Raw genomic sequence first — 18,176 nt, 5'->3', positions numbered from 1 at the left:
TAATGTCGTTTTAAGGTTTTCTGTGGGGTTTGAGCTTTAACGATAATCCTGGCATTCGTTTAATTTTAGAATAGTTGGGTTTATAGTCGTTAATTATTGATTAAGAAGAAAATGGACAGATAGGAATAATTTAATTGTGTAAAAGGTATGTGTTCTTGAAATGTAGCACAAAATCAGCTGATGATTTGTCGAAAATGCTGAAAGTTATAAAAAAAAAAATTAATCCCACTAAAAATACTGGCTCTCGAGAGTTTTATGTCGGTGTAAAATCCCTGACGATTCACTATTTAATTAGCGTGACCCAATAATAATGCTGATTCCTCTTTATTAATTATTCGCAAGTCGTTTGGTTCTGTGTATTCTTTCCTCCCGTGGAATATCCAAGTTGGGGGTGAGTTTGTAGAAGAGATAACAGCGCTTGAACTATATTATCCCGGGCTCTCTTATTTCCACACCTACCGATGAATCAACTCCACTCCGAAATAATTCGCACTCAAAGTGCTGGGGAGATTCCTCGGATATCTTGGAGATTTACTTGCAGCTTTTCCTAATTAATTCTCCTCGATTAATCACCCCTGGGGGGAGGGTGTTATTTGCGGTGGACGAGCTTAAGGTCCAGTCGATATATCAGACTCTCAGATGGTGACAATAATGATAATGATTATTGTTAACTCAATAATGTTGAGTTATCTAGTTGGCGATCAGGCAGATGACACATTGGGGGGAATAAAACTCTTTGTTTCAATTTTTTTCGTTGATTTAAATACTTGTTTTTTTACGACCGATAAATTTCCATTTATTCTGATGAAAACGCTGCATCAAAAGGTAAATTAAAATTGGTGGAGAGATTTAATGAAAGCATTATCACGGGCTATTGAAGTAAATCCATTCTTTTGTTTCACACCAAAGTTTAATAAATTTGAATGGAATATTTTTTTAATCATCAATTTCTATTCTCTTTCAATATTTTTGCATTTAGTTTAATTGTTTTTTAGCCAATCAAACGCCTCTTAACGAGGCCTTTCTGTTACTGTGCGCATTGTGTATTTAATACAACGTAAATTCAATTATTTGTACTGAGTGAGAAAATTATTCGACGTTTATTTGAAGCAGTATTTAATAAACATTACGTGGTTGCCGAGAAAATGAATATTAAGAGCAAGCTTTAATAAAACAATTCACGCCCGTTATTAAAGTACAATTGTTTATGCAGCTTAAGTGGACCTAATTAACCTCAAACAAATCATTTCAGTAAGTATAATTTAAAATTACGTATTGGGGTGGTTCGGAAGATTTTCAATTACTCTGACGCGTCTTTCAACCAATTGATGAACTCGTATGTATTTCCAGGAAAGTGTCAAAGTAAAAATTAAAATGGAGTTCACGATTCAATGAAAATTTTACCCTCAGGTACTGAAATGGATTCATAAATTAGTTTCGGACGAAAATGAAGAAGAACTTAATGAAGTGGCTGTAAATACCGTACTATGAATCCGAATATCTATGGATAAGGTAAACAGGCTTTTTGCAAGCGCTATTGAACATGAGTTTTATTCTGAAGGACTTTCTATGGAGGATACTGCCATCAAAGCACCCCAACCATCGGTGATTACAGACTGTGTCCACATATTATTAGGTATCCTCGTTTCCCCCACGGGAATATTGCGAAAATCTGCATGTCCTCGGTCAATATTGATATCGACATTACCATATGTTGAGTTGACGTCTGTATCCACAGATCCTCGATAATTACGTACAAAAGCTTGAAAGCATTCATTGTGCACATCTATACGTCCACGTTATTTCTAAAGACGATGAATAATCAATCGATCATTAGCAACTACTTTCAATACGGATAATAATACAATCAGCCATGTCTTTAAGAGACCAGACAATTATTTGGGAGATCAACGTTTCTCTCAGTGCGGTTTACAAATTAAGTTGTCATCCGAAGAAAAACCATAAAACCAAATAAAATGAGCTTGAAAATGACTGGACAAACAATCGTATTTTCATCTAAAATTACCTTCGCCAAATATGCCACTTCCAGAACTCAACACTCGACTAATTATTTACTCCCACCAAAAAACTCCTCAATCAATAGTCTCACCCCGGAACAAACGCCCCTCACCCTCGATTCCCAAACAATATATCCATTGCTAAATCACATCCTCTCATGTTGATACAACTCCATGCAACCTTTCAAACTCCCGGTTACCGGTGATTATAATTTTTTATCACTGAAACCGAACTCCCCGATCGCAACATTCGAGATATTCCGCGGTTGATGAGTCCATAAAAGTTTTTTTCCAGTCTCTCTCCTCCCCCGTCTCCACTTTTTTTTTTACCAACAAAAAAAACCATCCGTGCAATACCATCAATAGTCGTGAGAACCGTGGGACCAGAACTGCGAGAGAGGGTGGGAAATGCGGGGATGGCGGGGGTGATGGGGAATTGTGGTTGCGTATACAAGAATAAACTGCTATTCGTAAAAATGAAGTAGCGAGGAGTATTCGGGGTGTACATAAACGAGAGCAGAAGATTTACAGTTGAAGGCCTATTGAAGCATTTTCACTGGCATCATATCCGGGAAGGATTCGGGCATTGAGGCATTAACACCAACTGAAGTGAAAGTACATGACGTGGAGTCTGCTTGGAATTTTTCATTCCATTTGCGTGGTTTTAATTTTTTTAATAAAGAATCGAGAAAGCCTTTTATCCCAGGCACAACCGCAATGTCATCCTTTCATTCTGAGTTACGTTGATGCAGATTGTTTCAAGTAGCTGGGAAAGAGAGAAGGATAGTCTCAGTGGAGACATTTGAGGAGGTAAGTCAGGACTGTATTGAATTCCCCGGAGACGATTTTTTAATTCTCATGATGAGCCCCCCGGAGTTAATGACACGGTGTCAGGAGTTTTTTTTTTGTTCTACTCCCTGGGCACTTAAGACTCTTCCGGATAAACATGGAGGGAATCGTCATAATGGCGAGCTTCATCCCCGAGGCTGAGTAAATATATGGGTGCAGTCGGTGGAGTGATTTAACGGGACAACGGGTGCATATACGGTTTACATGAACGGTGCGTTGTTCATATTGTCATTGGGCGGTGGTGGATTCGGTGGTTAGGGTGGTTACACAGAGTTTTTGTCGCCTTTTTCGGTTGTTTAAGCCAACTATTCGGGGGTTGTTCGATTATACTGTGCTCAGAGAAATTTTCGATAAATATTATCCGATAAACGTCTATCATGGGTCATCGTTACCTCATTCATATACCGAAATTTCATGATGATTAATTTTGATTTAATGTCATGGAAATTTTTGAGTTTAGTCATCCTTAGTCATTCTAGTCGGTTGGTCAATTTTACTCTGCTGGCGTACGAATTTCGATTTTTATGCGGGTAAAATTCCTCTGGCATAACAAAATTGATCATCATATATATGCGAGATGTATACAGCCACCACAATAAAAACGTGATGGAGACCGGTGATAAAATTACTATCGAACAAACGCGAGATTGAGAGTCGATATTATACAAAGGGTTGCATCACAGTATATTTCAACACACCTGCAACGAAAAGTTTATACTTCCGGCCCTCGGCTGGAAAATACTGTGCTTCCGCTCTTTAAACAGCAAAATAGAAACTTTTCTTTCTAGTTGTGTTGAAAAATAGTACGTACACCTGGGGTAGGAAAACACAACTTTCCACCCTTGATGCGTAATATACTATTTATTCTGCCAATTGAAAAATCTTTCCCGTCGTCTCCTTACATCATGAATACTCGTGAAGAACGAGGAAGTGGGGATTGTTGGAGAATAGAAGTGAAAAAGTATATTTAATCTTCTTATCATCGTCGTCGACAGATGGAGATTCCGAGAATTGACGCTCGCGTTAGAGTTATTACGACTCAGCACAGTCAGTTCTGATATTTCCCCGAGAAAATTCTACAATTTAATATGATGAAATACCGTTGCACTTCAGGCAATTCGTCAGCGTTCGATAGTCAAAATCACTGAATAAATAAGTGTTTTCAGCATTTTTGAAATTTATTTATCTTCATTCGTTCATTTTTTCTCATATTCTGAACGCTAAAAATGACTACGGTAAATCGTAAAAAATGAATTTCATGTTATATGTACCTTGTCAGCATTGCAAATGTCACACGCGATTCATGAGAACAGAAAAGTGAAAACCGATGCTTCCACTTGAAATCACATTTTCCATGGACCCGTACAAATAAGCCTCACGTGCAGTTCGGCACTCACCTCCCTCATTAAAATTATTATTTCCACAAAAGTTAAGTGTCCTATTCAAGCCGTGTAACGCAGCTGGATAAAAATAAAAGGGCTCCTCCCCCGTGTGACGAAGATGATTTTTATCAGAATCCTCGTTATTCCGAGTCTAGCAATATCCATCAAGAAGGAGTGAAATACGAGAGGGGACGTGTCATAGGGAGAGAATTCCCGACCTCGTCAATAACTTCCGAGAATATCCCCGGCACTTCGGGGCAGTTGGTAACAGATGTGTAGAGGGGGTTACGTTCAATCTCGGATTTTCCTCCATCGGGTTCAGAAAGAGTTGCACTAATTCTTTCACCTCAGGCTTTCAGAGGATTTATCAGAAATAGTTTCTGCACTTTCAGTGGAGATACTTTTGGTGAGTGCTGTTTAGAGATAATTGAAATTGGGTGGTGATGAAAAATATTTTTTAGGATAGTTATCACAGACTGGACATTCCACCGATTTTGGGTGTTTTAGTCCTGAACAAAGACATGAGGAAAATAGAAAAAAAGTGTGAGGAATATCTGTGAAGTTCGTAGCAAATAATTCACAGACACGATTTTCCGACAGCCGAGGAAATTACCAGTGACAATTATGTCAGAATTAAAGACATTGTCAAGACAAATTACCGATCTATTGCTGGAGTACTCAAGAAAAATTCCGAGAATTTGAAAATCCGAAGATTTTTTAAATGAATGAATCATGAATGAATCATTTGCTTACTTTGTTCTAGTCCCTAGGAAATAATTGCTCATGATGACGGATATTGATAGGCAACACAACTAATCCGTGTGCTTTCTAAGTCGGCATCTTTCCACGAGCACACGTACCTCATCTTGTCCAACTGCTTGTCGTTACAGTCCCCCATATGCTCGTTCACAAATCAATTCTCATTCCCATACCCGCGTTTTGGTACCCGCCCACGTACAGAAATAACACCACTTGGTTTTTACGAGCTCCAACAAATGAACCAACACCAAATTTCTCTCTCCATTTTTTCCAAAATTTTTTTCAAGTCTTTACTCATTAGCTTGTCAGCTATCGTGTTGTTGAGGGGACTCAATCTTCCGTCTGACGGCTTCCTGATCGGGGGGACATTATCCAGTAATGGAAAAGGCAATCTCAGTTTTTTTATATTGTTGTGTCAAGCGTGATTGATAAGTTTATTTTTAAACTGAGTTTTACGTATAATCGACCCATTATGAGTCCCCCGATTTCATGGGACAATTTTTTCTCGATCTAAATCCGAGATAAGGCAGTCTTTTTGTTTATAATTATTTCTTTCTAATCAACACATTAAGACGTGAATGTTAAACATTTAAAAAATGTTACTCACCGACATTGTGGGTGCAAACTTATGATGTTTCACATGTTGTTTTCAAAATGCCTCATGTTCCACCAGGGTCGGACGTCTCTGAAAACAGACAATCAATTATTTATAGATGATGTTAAAGTAACACATACTGTTATAATATAAGAAATTATGGAAGTGGTTTGTCTATCACATGCCATGTTTTACGGGTCATCACGAAGTCACTTGATAACGCACATTTCTGTCTAATCGCTTAAGTTGCAGTCCCCGAAGACACTCATTTTTACACTTCATTAGCCTGTTCATCCCTTTATTACTCAAATAAATAGAACAACTGCATTAATAAAATTCATGAATCATTGTTGCGGAATTTCATCAAAGTAATTCTAAATAATCGAGAACTATGTCCATTAAGACTTGATTATGCCGTTATTACGTGGCTGGCATATCCGTCCAAATTAGTTCATATCCCAAGTCTCCGTAAGACTTTAAACTCCGTCGTGCATTCACCGAGTTACATAATTATCCAGTAGTTCGCTTCTAATATTACCATTATCTGGGGAATGAGGACGTCGGGATCACTCCCTGGATTTTAAATGGAATCTCTGATATCAGTTTGGCATGTGCCATAATTAGCTGGTAGTTCTATCATCTATTGTCTCCACTGGCCGGCCATTGTGAGGTAGACAGACGTATTGGATATTCCTAGGACTTCGGAATGAGGATGAACGGTATGAGGTTATGGAATTTCCAACAAATTAACCATTGAATATGGGCAATGGGTACTACTACTATAAGTTTATTCTCTCAACTCGAACTTGAGTTTTGGAATCTCTTTGTTCAGAAAAAATGATGATCACGACATTTTTCCAAAAAATAATTGTATCAAGATCAAATGGAGGAGAAAATTATGTTCATCCATGAACCTCTAATCTTAAAAAATGGTGTCCCCACCAGAATCTGCCCACTGGACAGGGTAAAAAAATGCCGCTATATCGTAAGTGCGGTGTAAATCCAATTTACCCGGTATTATCCCTCTCCATGTAGCTAAAGTGGCCGGATTTAGAGTAGCTGTAGTGTACGGGGTAAAGGGATCACAGTGTTTCATTAATTAGGCCTTATTAGGCTGCATTATGCAAAAATGAATCAACCACCACGAGAATTGGAGGCCGAAGGCCTGATCCCAGCCATTTACCACGTGTATTCCCCACCCCCCTCTAGTGCCCTCCCAGCACACTCGCCCTTCACGAAAGATAAGCGACACCCGATATAATTATCGGGCTTTTCCCCACCCCCATTTAAACTCCCTCACACCAAAGGGACTTAGCACTTCAGCCCCTATTGACGTTATTCATGAGAATTTTGTAGTCACGTTTGGATGGATTACATGATTGCCTGTTTTCCGGTTTTTCAATCTCGAGTATTATGACATTTTCGATAGATCTGGGAGGATATGAAGTGGTGACATGAAAATACGATTAGGCTCAGGCGTTTATTTATCTGAGAGTTGCTAGGGGCGCAAGGGTTCGATATTCCCATGATCCTATTATAGAGTCACACGAAGTGGTTTTGAAAGTGAGACGATTGCGAGATATTCATTTATCTGGAATCTACAGCCCCTGCACGAAATAATATCGTTAAAAAATTGGGAGAATTGGATAGAGAAGTTGACTAAATTCCTACCCTGATATGAGAATTCGGTTAATGCTACCAAATAAATTCACTTAAATCTCTTTTTCTAATCGGCTTGAATGAAATACATATTCATTGGAGTTAACTATAAATCTTGTTAACCCCATAAAATATATTTTCCATACAGTCCGAGAACCACAACGATGTTGTTTTTGCAAATGGCTAGTGGAAGGTACCATCTAATTCACGTCAACGGTTCAAATCTTTATATCGAACTATTCATGGGATTTCGTCAATAATTTTTTAAGATAAAAATTACTCATGTTAATGTCGGTTACATTCACTGAATAAATAAAATTGGAAAATTTGTTTCCCTACGTCTTTTCTCCCAATTTTTTTTCTCTCCGGGGAATCTGCGTCATTATTTCAGCAATAAATCAATGCACATTTTACTAAAGTATGTAGCATACGAATTACAAACTCCTCTCCGTTGAATCTGCGACTTTATTTTCTTGGCCCAACTCGGTACAGCCGATCCTCCCGGCGTACACATTCCCAAGATCTAATAAATGACTTTCCGTCCCATTCTCCCACTTTCTCGATCGTTCTCTACCCATTCCTATTCTCTCCCCCCTGTTCTGGGTCTCCATGTGTACGTGGCGGTGATATCCAACCTCTCCAGAGGTTCCAACCACGCGATTCTTCGTCTCCCCTGCTTCTCGTTTGGAATGAGGAGAATTCACTGGAGAGAAAAAACCGTTCGAGAGATTGATCGGTATGGTTTCGGAAAATGTATCAGTGTTGAATATCTATGGAGGGTGATAATGTGTGAACACGAGTGAGGGAAAGTATTTTATGATGAATATTCTATCGCCCTGAGAGTTTCAGAGCCACAGAATTGTCACGTCAATTAAATCGTGCAATTTCCGAATGATTTTTTTTTACTTTGACGGACACGTCTCAATAACATGAAAAACATTTATGCAACGTCCGAAATTTAGCGCGGTAGACGAATAATATTGCGTATGCTGCGTATGAAGTGAACTAATTAAAAAATTATGGAGTTTTCTAATTTTCATACACCTGATGTATTCTCCTCTATAACCAATAACATTCTCTAAGTGATTGATTGAAACTCCTCTAATTGATTTTTCGTGTCCGAGGAGCAAACTTCAAGACCTGCAACTTAAACTTTATCACCTCAGTACTGACAACAAGGTCGTCCGTGGCTTTTCCGGTAACTTCCCGAAGCGAAATTAATTCACTATTGAAATTGATCATCAGTGAATTTCAGAGTAGGGAAAATTGGATGGTCATGCTATACAGATGACTCTTTAATTTGTCCTGCACTGCTGTTAAAACCATTCAAATAGTTTGCATTTTACCGAGAAGAAACCATGGGAATCATGAAGTATGCAAATATCCGGTGTATGAAGAGGAGACAAGGGAAATGAGACGGACATTCTGCGGTAGAACGATGAAATTACGTTAAAAAGATGATGGAACGTTTGACAACATGCAGCAGTTTCCATTAAAACTGGCGGTGTAGGTCAATCAGAGTGAAAAAATATACTCAGAGAAATGAATTTTTCGATTAAATAAACTCTATTTGACTCAAATAAATTGTGATACGGAATACCATGCAATAGAAATGTAATTCCAACTGGTGAAATAAATCGGAAGTGCTTTTGTGTTCTGAAGGGATACAAAAATTTCGAATGAATAGTTTCATCTGATTCATTTACGATCAGCCTTTCGTTCTCTATAAAACAGTCATCAGTCGTCCAATGAACATCAGAATACTTCATCCCCTTTGCCAGCAATTTTTCTACCAACGTCGAATGCGACGGGTGAATGGAGGAAGATCCGCTACCAGGAGACCACGGAAAATTTCCGCGGGCGATTTTCAACGAACGAGGAAAAATCCATCGGACGCGCGACGAATAATTCCCCACCGACAAGAACATGCTCTTCTACCTACTTTTCCTTTTTCCGATGCTGTCCACTCAACTGTCCTCGATCCAGAAAGAATGAGAGAGAAGCCACCATAGTTCCTCCTCGATTTCCCGTGCATTCTTCTCTCCATTTCGCCTCGTCTTTTCTCACGTGATTTATTTTTCCGAGCAACCATTCGGGAATTACTCGGCGCTAGATCATTCTCTCTTCTTTCTTAGACTTCTCGTGATTTGATTGTCAATGATTCCGGATACCCTATTTTTTGTGTGGCAAATTGTCTTCCAAAACAACAATCTGCCGATCTCAATCGTGACTAATAAATTTCCGAGATTCTCAGCAAAAAATTTTAGTAAAAAAAAAAATTGGTGGCCTAGATCGAGGTAAAATTTTAAGTTCCGTATATTGTAAGTAGAAATGCTAGAATTTTTTAAAACAGTTTGGAATATCATGAAATTAAGGACGCACCCTCATAAAAAGACTGACTTCAATTGAAAACCGATACTGGTGACTTATCTGAACCCAAGAGAACAGGTCACTTTCAAATGAAACTGCTCATTTGCCCAAGTCAGAAGGATTAACTGAATCTCTTATCCATCACCTGTGGGCCATAAACCATCGGACAAAAGCCCTCGAGTCAATAAATAAAAGTTTCGATCGGAGTGTACGGCTTCAAAGAATTCAAAATGCACGAAGGAAGAGAAAAATATAAAATTCTCGCGAGATCGGAACATAAATGTCTCCTTCCACGGAAGAAACTCACCGACTTTCCATTCACCTTTCTCCTCACAACGGGTTATTGTATCCATAGAAATTTTGTTTTATACACACTCGATATCGATATTATCATCATTCGTTTATTCATACCATCGGTATCCACTGCCATATGAAAATCTCATCTAGTTTCGTTTTACTGTATCTACACCGTACATCCAACTTTTTATAGTTTTTCATTCAAGACGTGAATTTATAACTCCGTGAATTCAACCTCTCGCAGTGGATGTTACGTATACGCTTGTTTGATGGAGATAATGCGTGGTGTGGAGCGTGTAGTCGAATCGATCGGGCTCAATATCCTAACCTCGATGTCAACACTTCAGCTGCTGCATTGTCGTTGGAAGTTCCTTTCCTGATAGAGAGTAGTCTGTGCGATGTTGCCTCTTGTTGCGCGCCCCTTTTCGAGATGGATTTTCCGAAGAGTTTCGAGGCAATCTGAGCGTCATGCACATCCCCGCTATTGTAAATATTTGAGGAATTCATTGATATTCCGAGAAGGGAGGTTTATTATATGACAAAATGACCTCTGGAAAATCGTATTTCATCGAAAGTATTTCCATGTTCAATTAGCTTGTTACCATTTTTTCCAGTAATTGTCAAAAATTTAGCTTTACAACTTTTTCCGCTCAACAATTTTTAGGAAAGTTGGAAACGAAATGAAGCGAGAATGTTTCACTAGAACTTTCCATATCAATCAATTCAAAGCTCTCAACGGAATCGATCAGATATTTTGATGACATTACCGAATAATTATGCTTGACAAGGACAATATTTCTCTTCGCTCGTCAAAGAAAACACCGAAGATCTCTAATTTTACGAAATATCCCACCGGGAATTTCGCCGACACCTTGAATTTTCACAATTCCATTCTTCACCTTGAATAGAAAACGTTAAAATATATTCGGCGATTTCGCTCTCTCAACTGCTGGTCACGCTGATAAATTTTTTCAGCCCCCCATTTACCCCCGATATTCCAACACCTATTGGATATGGACGGCCGGAGGAATTACCTCATGGAGTATTCATAAAACACGTAGCCGACGCTTTACCCGAGACCCCCATTAAACTATTTCATAGCGCATGCTTCCGCCGGGACACGAGTGGTGAAAACGATGTGAAACGAGCTGGATTGCTGAACAGACTGCCAACTCTCCCGTAAGACAAACTCTTTCCTCCACTTTGTGTTTTTTTTTCTCCTTTGTTCTTTCATATTTCTGGAGGTAAAAATTTTCATGCGAGGCACGAGAATTCTCAATTCGACGAAGCAGGATAAAAAAATTGGGACTCCGTTTGCGATGAAACGAATGTCATCTCTTGAATTCAATGGACGCTGGCAAGAGTTAAACTACCCCAATGTATCTAGCACATGTTCTTTGATTCTTATATGAATTATTTTTCGAAATAACACGCAGTACTTTACGGTATAACATATACATTGTTAGAACGTTGCTCTTAATTTTTTTAATAATTATTCGTCTACTCAAAGTTGTTCACATGCTATTTTTTAATTGCAATCCAGTCCATTTTGTCCCAGTCCTCAGTCAATACGATATCAACAACCTCAGCGACTTTTCAATCACTGTTACTGATCAATAAAAATGTCTCATTAAACTTCGCGCCTGCAGTATCGCTCGCTCACTCAAAATTCAAAGCGACCGAAATCGCTTCAAAGGTGTTCCGCTAGAAACCATCGGGAGACTATTCAAAAAAAAGCAAAATCCCTCTTATCCAAATGTGAAACTGAGATGTTTCTTCGAGCCCAGACTAGTTTCAAGATCGTGAGACAGATCCGACAGGAAAATCCCCGCATTTCTCTGATAGAAACGCCATCGGTGCATCGTTCACCGGTGGAAGCATCAAGAAGACGATGGGCCTCAACGTCGAAGGGCTTGATAGTAAAACGAGAGGAGCGAAGGGAATACGAGAAAAAAAAATGAATCCAGAGGAGAATGAGGTACGTTAAAGGCACTGATGCGATTGCCTTCTCTCGCCACTGGGATTTTCTCCGTACAACTGCGAATCGAATTCGTTCGTTGGGCTCTTCTTGCCATAATCCTAGATCAACCGAGAAATACGATCGGACGGGGTGAAGGGAGAATAAAGAACAGGGGGAGGGAGGGAATCAGCGCGATACCAGCTACCGAAGCTTCTCTCTGGCACACACAGAATGAACAATGCGTAACTTGTGTTTGTAGAGAAAAATATAAAAACCATCACAAGACAACGAGAAAAAAAATAGTAATGAAAGAGTTGAATATTCGAGCTATAACTTTCGAATGACTGGAGACAACGAAGCGTTCATTTCAATTGAAAATTCGAGTTTTTTGTCATGAAGCATTCGTCTGAAAGTTCTTTGATACTGGCTCTCGATCTGGTTTTTTTTTTCAACTAAAAAGTATGCAGTTTATACGCAGCGACTAGAAAAACGATTCGGTACTGCTGCCGGGGGAAGACGAATTGTTCTCTATCGCTGGCGGATGTGCCATTGAACGGACTTGGGTGGAGATCTATGAGCACCAGAAGTTGGAAAATGCTTGGCTGTGTGTGAGGGTGGGTGTGTAGGTGTGTGTGTGTGTGTAAGCGGCACTAGTCCCTAACTCGAAATTGAAAATTGCCAATGGGAAACTGTTGCCGCTAACTGCGGAGTTGAATTTCACGTATTGTTCGAAGGGCGCGAGTAGCTGAATGTGCGAAGTGGCCCCAGGTGGCATGTGCCAAGCTTCAAGTATTGGATCAACAACTGGATCATATCCTGTTTGAGACCGAATACTTCTGGAAATTCTGAGGGCGCGAGGGTAATGTAGAATTATTTTTTTTTGAGGGAAAATTATTTAATAACGGGATTGATTTAAGGATTTACGGACAATGAACATATGGTGAATGGAAAAAGACGAGTGAGTCTATTTAAATGAGATCGAGGGACAGTAATGGGGAGACACCCGGAAAATAAACATTAATTTTTACTGGACAGATTAAAGATGAATTTCTATCTTTGTCTTAAATGAATATCTGATCTATTTGAAATGCTAGGAGATTGTTATCTAATAATAATTTTGCCGCGCGTAATAAAAATTCGTTTGACTTGAGGAATTTTTAATCAATTAGTAAGAAAGTTGGCATAAAATAAACCGATTTCGACACTTTCTAACAGTCTATTGTCCACCTAAAATTTTATCCTCTCCCTGATACGTCATGGCATCACTATAATTACTAATTGACAACTTTCTTTCCCTCAGATCGTTGAAAAACTATTTTTAAATCTCTCAACGAGGAACCATGTCTTGCAACATAAAACGAAAAAACTCCCTCTCATTTGTTGAAGTTCACAAAAATTTGAATTCACCTAAAAAAAAATAAAATAACCCGAGGCAAAGCAGGAGTGTCATCTCCGTAGCGAGAAGTTGACGACGAGTTGTCATATACAACCAACAACTTGGTAACCTCTCACTTACGCTTGTTCACTTCACCCAGATCCCTCTCCGCGCTTTGTACTGTCCTCGTTACGCGCGGTAGCAAAAGTGTTCTCACTTGTGATGCGTTCATGGCATTCAAAGTTTGTATATCTACAAAAGGATGATGAGATCACACAAAGAAAGGGTAGAGCCCGCACCGCATGCCACCATATGGTGGATGGCATATAAATAACGTCAAGGCATGTCTATTGTCGGGAAAATATTCAGAATTAGAATTCGTCCGGCGGGTGAATGTCCAATAGGTGAATTCATGGGTTCAAGAGGAGATATATGTAGAACGATTGTAAAATATTACAAGTGATGAACCGCCGAAAAAAAATTTATAAACTAATATTCACAAATTAAAATATTTCCTCGGGAGTTTTTAATAGTAATTTCGTTGTTTTTGTGCTTTTGGACGCATTAGAATTGTGCAAATGGAAGCTTTGAATGTTTTATCACGTATCCACTATCTACCGATTGTATCCGTATCCATGAAAAATAAAAATTCCATTAACCGAATACAGTAAAATTTAAATTACGAGAAGGATTAATCATCAAATATTATGATCGGTTTGAGAACAACTCTAGTTGCAAATCAAAATTACATTTCATGCTACACTTGTAGGCATGTAATTTTAATCCAGATAATCGCAGAGATTCACCATTTGGGTCACGTATCGGTGGTTGACCATCTTCCCACCAACACTGTGTGGTGGCTCACGATGAGAGAAGATCAATGAGGACATGGATTTCATTGGTAAAAGCAGAGTACTTGGAAGATTGTATGAATATGCTCCGGCTGTACCCGCGAACGTTAATCATAGCTAAAACCAAGCGGCCGGGAACAAGCGCTTTCCTTTTGCTCATCGTCGGTTGGAATTTGCACTTTATCACAGGTCAGAGTGACGAGGCTAGAGATATATTAAAACCTGGGAGAGAATAGGGGCTGGACGATTCTGCAGAATCTCGTTGATAATCCATTTCACCAGAGCCCTAGGGAAAATTCTATCTTGCGATTAGCTCGCTGCAGGCTTGGCTTGGGAGATTTTAGATTCAGATGCAACGCAATATTTTCCATTGACAAAAATAATTGAAAAACAGTTGAATGAATTCATTGAATGTTTCAGATTTACTGCGGAGTATGCGAATATTTTTTAAACCTTCATTGAATAGTATTCATTGTCTATTCATTCTCGCACATATTATTTTTCAATGAATAACTCTATAGAACTGCTGAATAGCACCAGAGCTACCGTCACGTTGAATCTCAATCCAACTTTAATGAAATGAATTTTTTGATAGACGTTGCGAAGCACTAGTGTAACTAAAAATTTAACGAACATGTCCACTCGAGTGTAAGAATCTCCCCAACAGCAATTGATGCCAGAAAGAAATTAATTGATCACTGCAAACAGCTTCCACTCACAAACATGGCAAACAGACTCGATACACAAAGACCGGGAAATTACCGTGTGCATTAGCTAGTCTCATTTACTCATCAGTGGCATACAGCCGCGTGCATTTGTACATTCAACTGCATGAGGTTGAATGACCCAGAGACAGCCTGCAACTGTTCCCTATTTTTTTTTCCGCCCTGCGGCGACACTCGGTCCCTCCGAGTTTTTCAAGTTTGTGGACTTTTCCGCAGTTCTCACTGCTCCCAATTCACTCATCGCAGTTTCCTGTATGTCAAATTGATTGAACATTTTCACAATATTGAAGGGAACGAATATTTGTTGAATATTAATATATGAAACCGGTAGCAAAATTGAGAAAACTTTTAGCTTCAGTGACTGCATTTGCTAAATTTCCCAGAACTTTCATGCATTGAACTGCACCGTATCTAATCAAAGTTACTCGGTTATATATTTTTGTATGTTGTCTGAGTTACATGATTTTCCCCCAGAAAATTTGACTAAATGAAGTTCAGAGGGAGCTCTGAGATCTTCAAATATAAGAATAAAATAACCGCACTAATGAGAACACGGGTTAGAGAATGACTCTTAAATCATAAATAGCAAAACCCATGAATTTTCAACAAAAAAATTCGGAAGAAATGATTTTAAGCTATATTTCAATATAATATATTCCATGCTCCACCACTAGTCGACATATTCCCACGTAAACGGCCAGCGATCAGCGTACAAAAGCCCATGATGCATAAATGGGTATTCTTGTATCGTAGACTCAGGAGAACGGATAATTGTTAAGCATGACTGCACCGCCAGTGAAGCTTGGCCATGCGCAATTTTTCCCTCTCCTCGTTTTCTTTCACTCGACCATGTGGTTTACTTTTATTTTTTTATTCGAGAGAACTAAGACAAAAGGCTCGACATAAAACAGGTGAACGCGTGTCGGTGCGACACCAGCCGAGAAATAATAATGGCGGTTATTCACCGTCGATTCTCAACGTGGCTATTGGTTTGTGAGAGCAGTAGTCAGTGTGAAAGGTTGACATTTGTTCATGTAATTCAATAAATCAGCGTGAAGTTTTGCTTGTTAGAGAATTGAATGAACTGCATACTCAGCAGGGAGATTGGTATATCCTGTTGACGGGCTTTTAATCGATATACATGTATGTGCACGTGAGGTTCGGAGGACGAAAGTCGAAACCAGATAAGTTGTAGGGTGCGTAAGGGTGGAGGGAAAATTATCAAAATGGTTTAGGGATCAAATGAACATCGTGAAAGAAATCATGAGGGTGCCATGAATTGAGCCAGAAGAAATGGTGGACGATGAGGGCTGCATGAACATCATCACAACGTCTTAGGGGTCAAATGAGGATTATCACCCAAGTATACCCGTTATACCTCCCTCACCCTTATCCACAATTTCGTCTTGTACAATTTCTTTGCACCACTCAAGCATGAGTGGCTCCTTGACATAATAGACGAGTTGAAAATTTTCATCTCAAGGAAAATATCTATATTCACGAAACTGGGGACTAAAGCGTTGAGCAACTAAACAAGGATCGAAGAGTGGATGCCACGAGAGGCTCCCAGATTGAAATGACTCATACCACCTTCCAGTACTCCACTAGTTTCTGCTCTTAAACCACGTGAAACTATTGCATTTTCCTATGATCAGTCAAGTAGAACCCGAAGTGATATTTCTGATAAAAAATTATCTTACTATTGCATGCAGATAACAATGAAAATTCTGGAACCACTGGTAAATTTTAGTCTACTAAAAGTTGATCAATATGGATTGATTTTTAACTAAGTTATTGGCCAGAAACGCGGTAACGATACACTTTAATAGAAGAGGAGGGTAATTTTATTTCTATCAGACAATTCTTTCCCCGACAGAGTCAATGATGTTTTATCCAGCTCTATTACTTCATATGCCCCCGTTTCAAAGTCATATCATTCGGAAAATGACATTTTTCCCTGTATCAATAACTGATCCAGTGAAGAGGGATAATCTTCAACGGAAGATCCGAAATTTCATAAAAATGCATATAGAGTATATAACCGCAAGCGGAGGGCCACTGAATCCATCGAAGATCGTTCACGATTTTGAGATTCCTGCGGAGGACTTATCATCGTATATTTTGTTAAAGCCGAGGGTGGACTAGGGAAGTTTGAGTTTTTCATTGGCGAAAGAGGGGACTCCAAGTATTCTTACGGTATCAATGGTCTCGCAAGAGCAATATCCATACTTGAATGAGCATCGAATTCGCTGCGAGGTTCCTCCGGGTTTATCATGTCTAACGTATCAATCCGTTTTGGTGATTGAACGATGGAAAAAGGGAGGGGAGGAAAAATTTCCTAGGAAGATGGAAGCGTTTTTGAGGAGAATGGCGTTTAGGGTGAGGGTGATATTTCTTCTCTCGCTGAGAATGGATGACACGTAATAATTGAATTTCAATGATATAGTGACACATTCGTTCTGCGGCGATGGAATTACTATCTATCACAGTGCGTCTGACAAGCGTTTGAATTGGAGCTTGAATGAATGCGGTGAAAATTGATTAACGGTTGGACTAGTCCAAGGTTGAGAGATATTGTATTGATCTTGATCATCGTAATTGGCTAGTCATTAATTGAAGCTCAAAATATTTTTATATTTTAAATGTCGACAGTTGCCGCCAGTTTCGATAAAAAATTTTTTATAATCGAAAATTTGAACTTCATTCGATTTTTATGATTCTTCCGATAGTTTTAAGATCTTCATTTAGCCCCCAGTACTGTCATTATCGCACGTATATCTCGTTTAACCCTTGTGATCACTCCGTTCCCCCTCCGCTTTGAACCTAAAAATTACGAGAACGTTCTATTCATTTCACTCAACATCTCTATCAGGTCGTTGAGAACTTCATGAACCTCAAAATCATTCATCCCATATCTCCCATTTGACCCTCAAGACAATGTGAGCCCTGCCATTCCCTCACACATCTCCATTCTATTGAATTTCCGAAGTTATAATTCTGCGAAATCGCCATCGAAATGACGCATCGTAAAGATTCTGATATTCATGAACTGCGAGAATTGAATTTCCCCGCAACACTGCTGACGCTGGATTTTTTTCCTGTGTTATTGGATATTAGAATATTGGAGGATGCACTGAGGATGACAAGGCTATTTTTCTCAGTAAAATATGTTTCCATTCAGAGCGTGTACCATCAAAACTATAAAAAAGTACATGATTTCTTGTCCACAAGCACTCGACACCCTGCCATAGCCGCGGTGAATCGATATGTATTCCAATCGCGCGGGAGGCAGTGATATTCCTTCACACCTAGCGTCAGTGTTCATGGGGCTGCATA

The 18,176-nt window shown here is 39.2% G+C and overlaps 2 protein-coding genes across 10 annotated transcripts in view; one reads left to right on the top strand and one right to left on the bottom strand.

Annotated features, from left to right (window-relative positions):
• The window catches only part of LOC135167414 (lachesin), a 310,790-nt gene that overhangs the window by 185,248 nt on the left and 107,366 nt on the right, over positions 1-18,176 (bottom strand). For all 9 annotated transcript variants that reach the window (XR_010299853.1, XR_010299852.1, XM_064130636.1 and 6 more), the window contains one exon: positions 5,616-5,693. The gene's annotated coding sequence lies outside the window, so the exon portion shown is untranslated. The remainder of the gene's footprint in view (positions 1-5,615; positions 5,694-18,176) is intronic.
• Positions 1-18,176, top strand: part of LOC135167480 (uncharacterized) — a 47,620-nt gene that overhangs the window by 7,187 nt on the left and 22,257 nt on the right. The gene's annotated exons all lie outside the window — the stretch shown is intronic.

Source organism: Diachasmimorpha longicaudata, chromosome 1 (assembly GCF_034640455.1).
Source record: "Diachasmimorpha longicaudata isolate KC_UGA_2023 chromosome 1, iyDiaLong2, whole genome shotgun sequence".
Taxonomy (NCBI): Eukaryota; Metazoa; Arthropoda; class Insecta; order Hymenoptera; family Braconidae; genus Diachasmimorpha; species Diachasmimorpha longicaudata.
The sequence above is the reverse complement of the archived record's forward strand: the minus strand, read 5'-3'. Positions and strand labels throughout refer to the sequence as shown.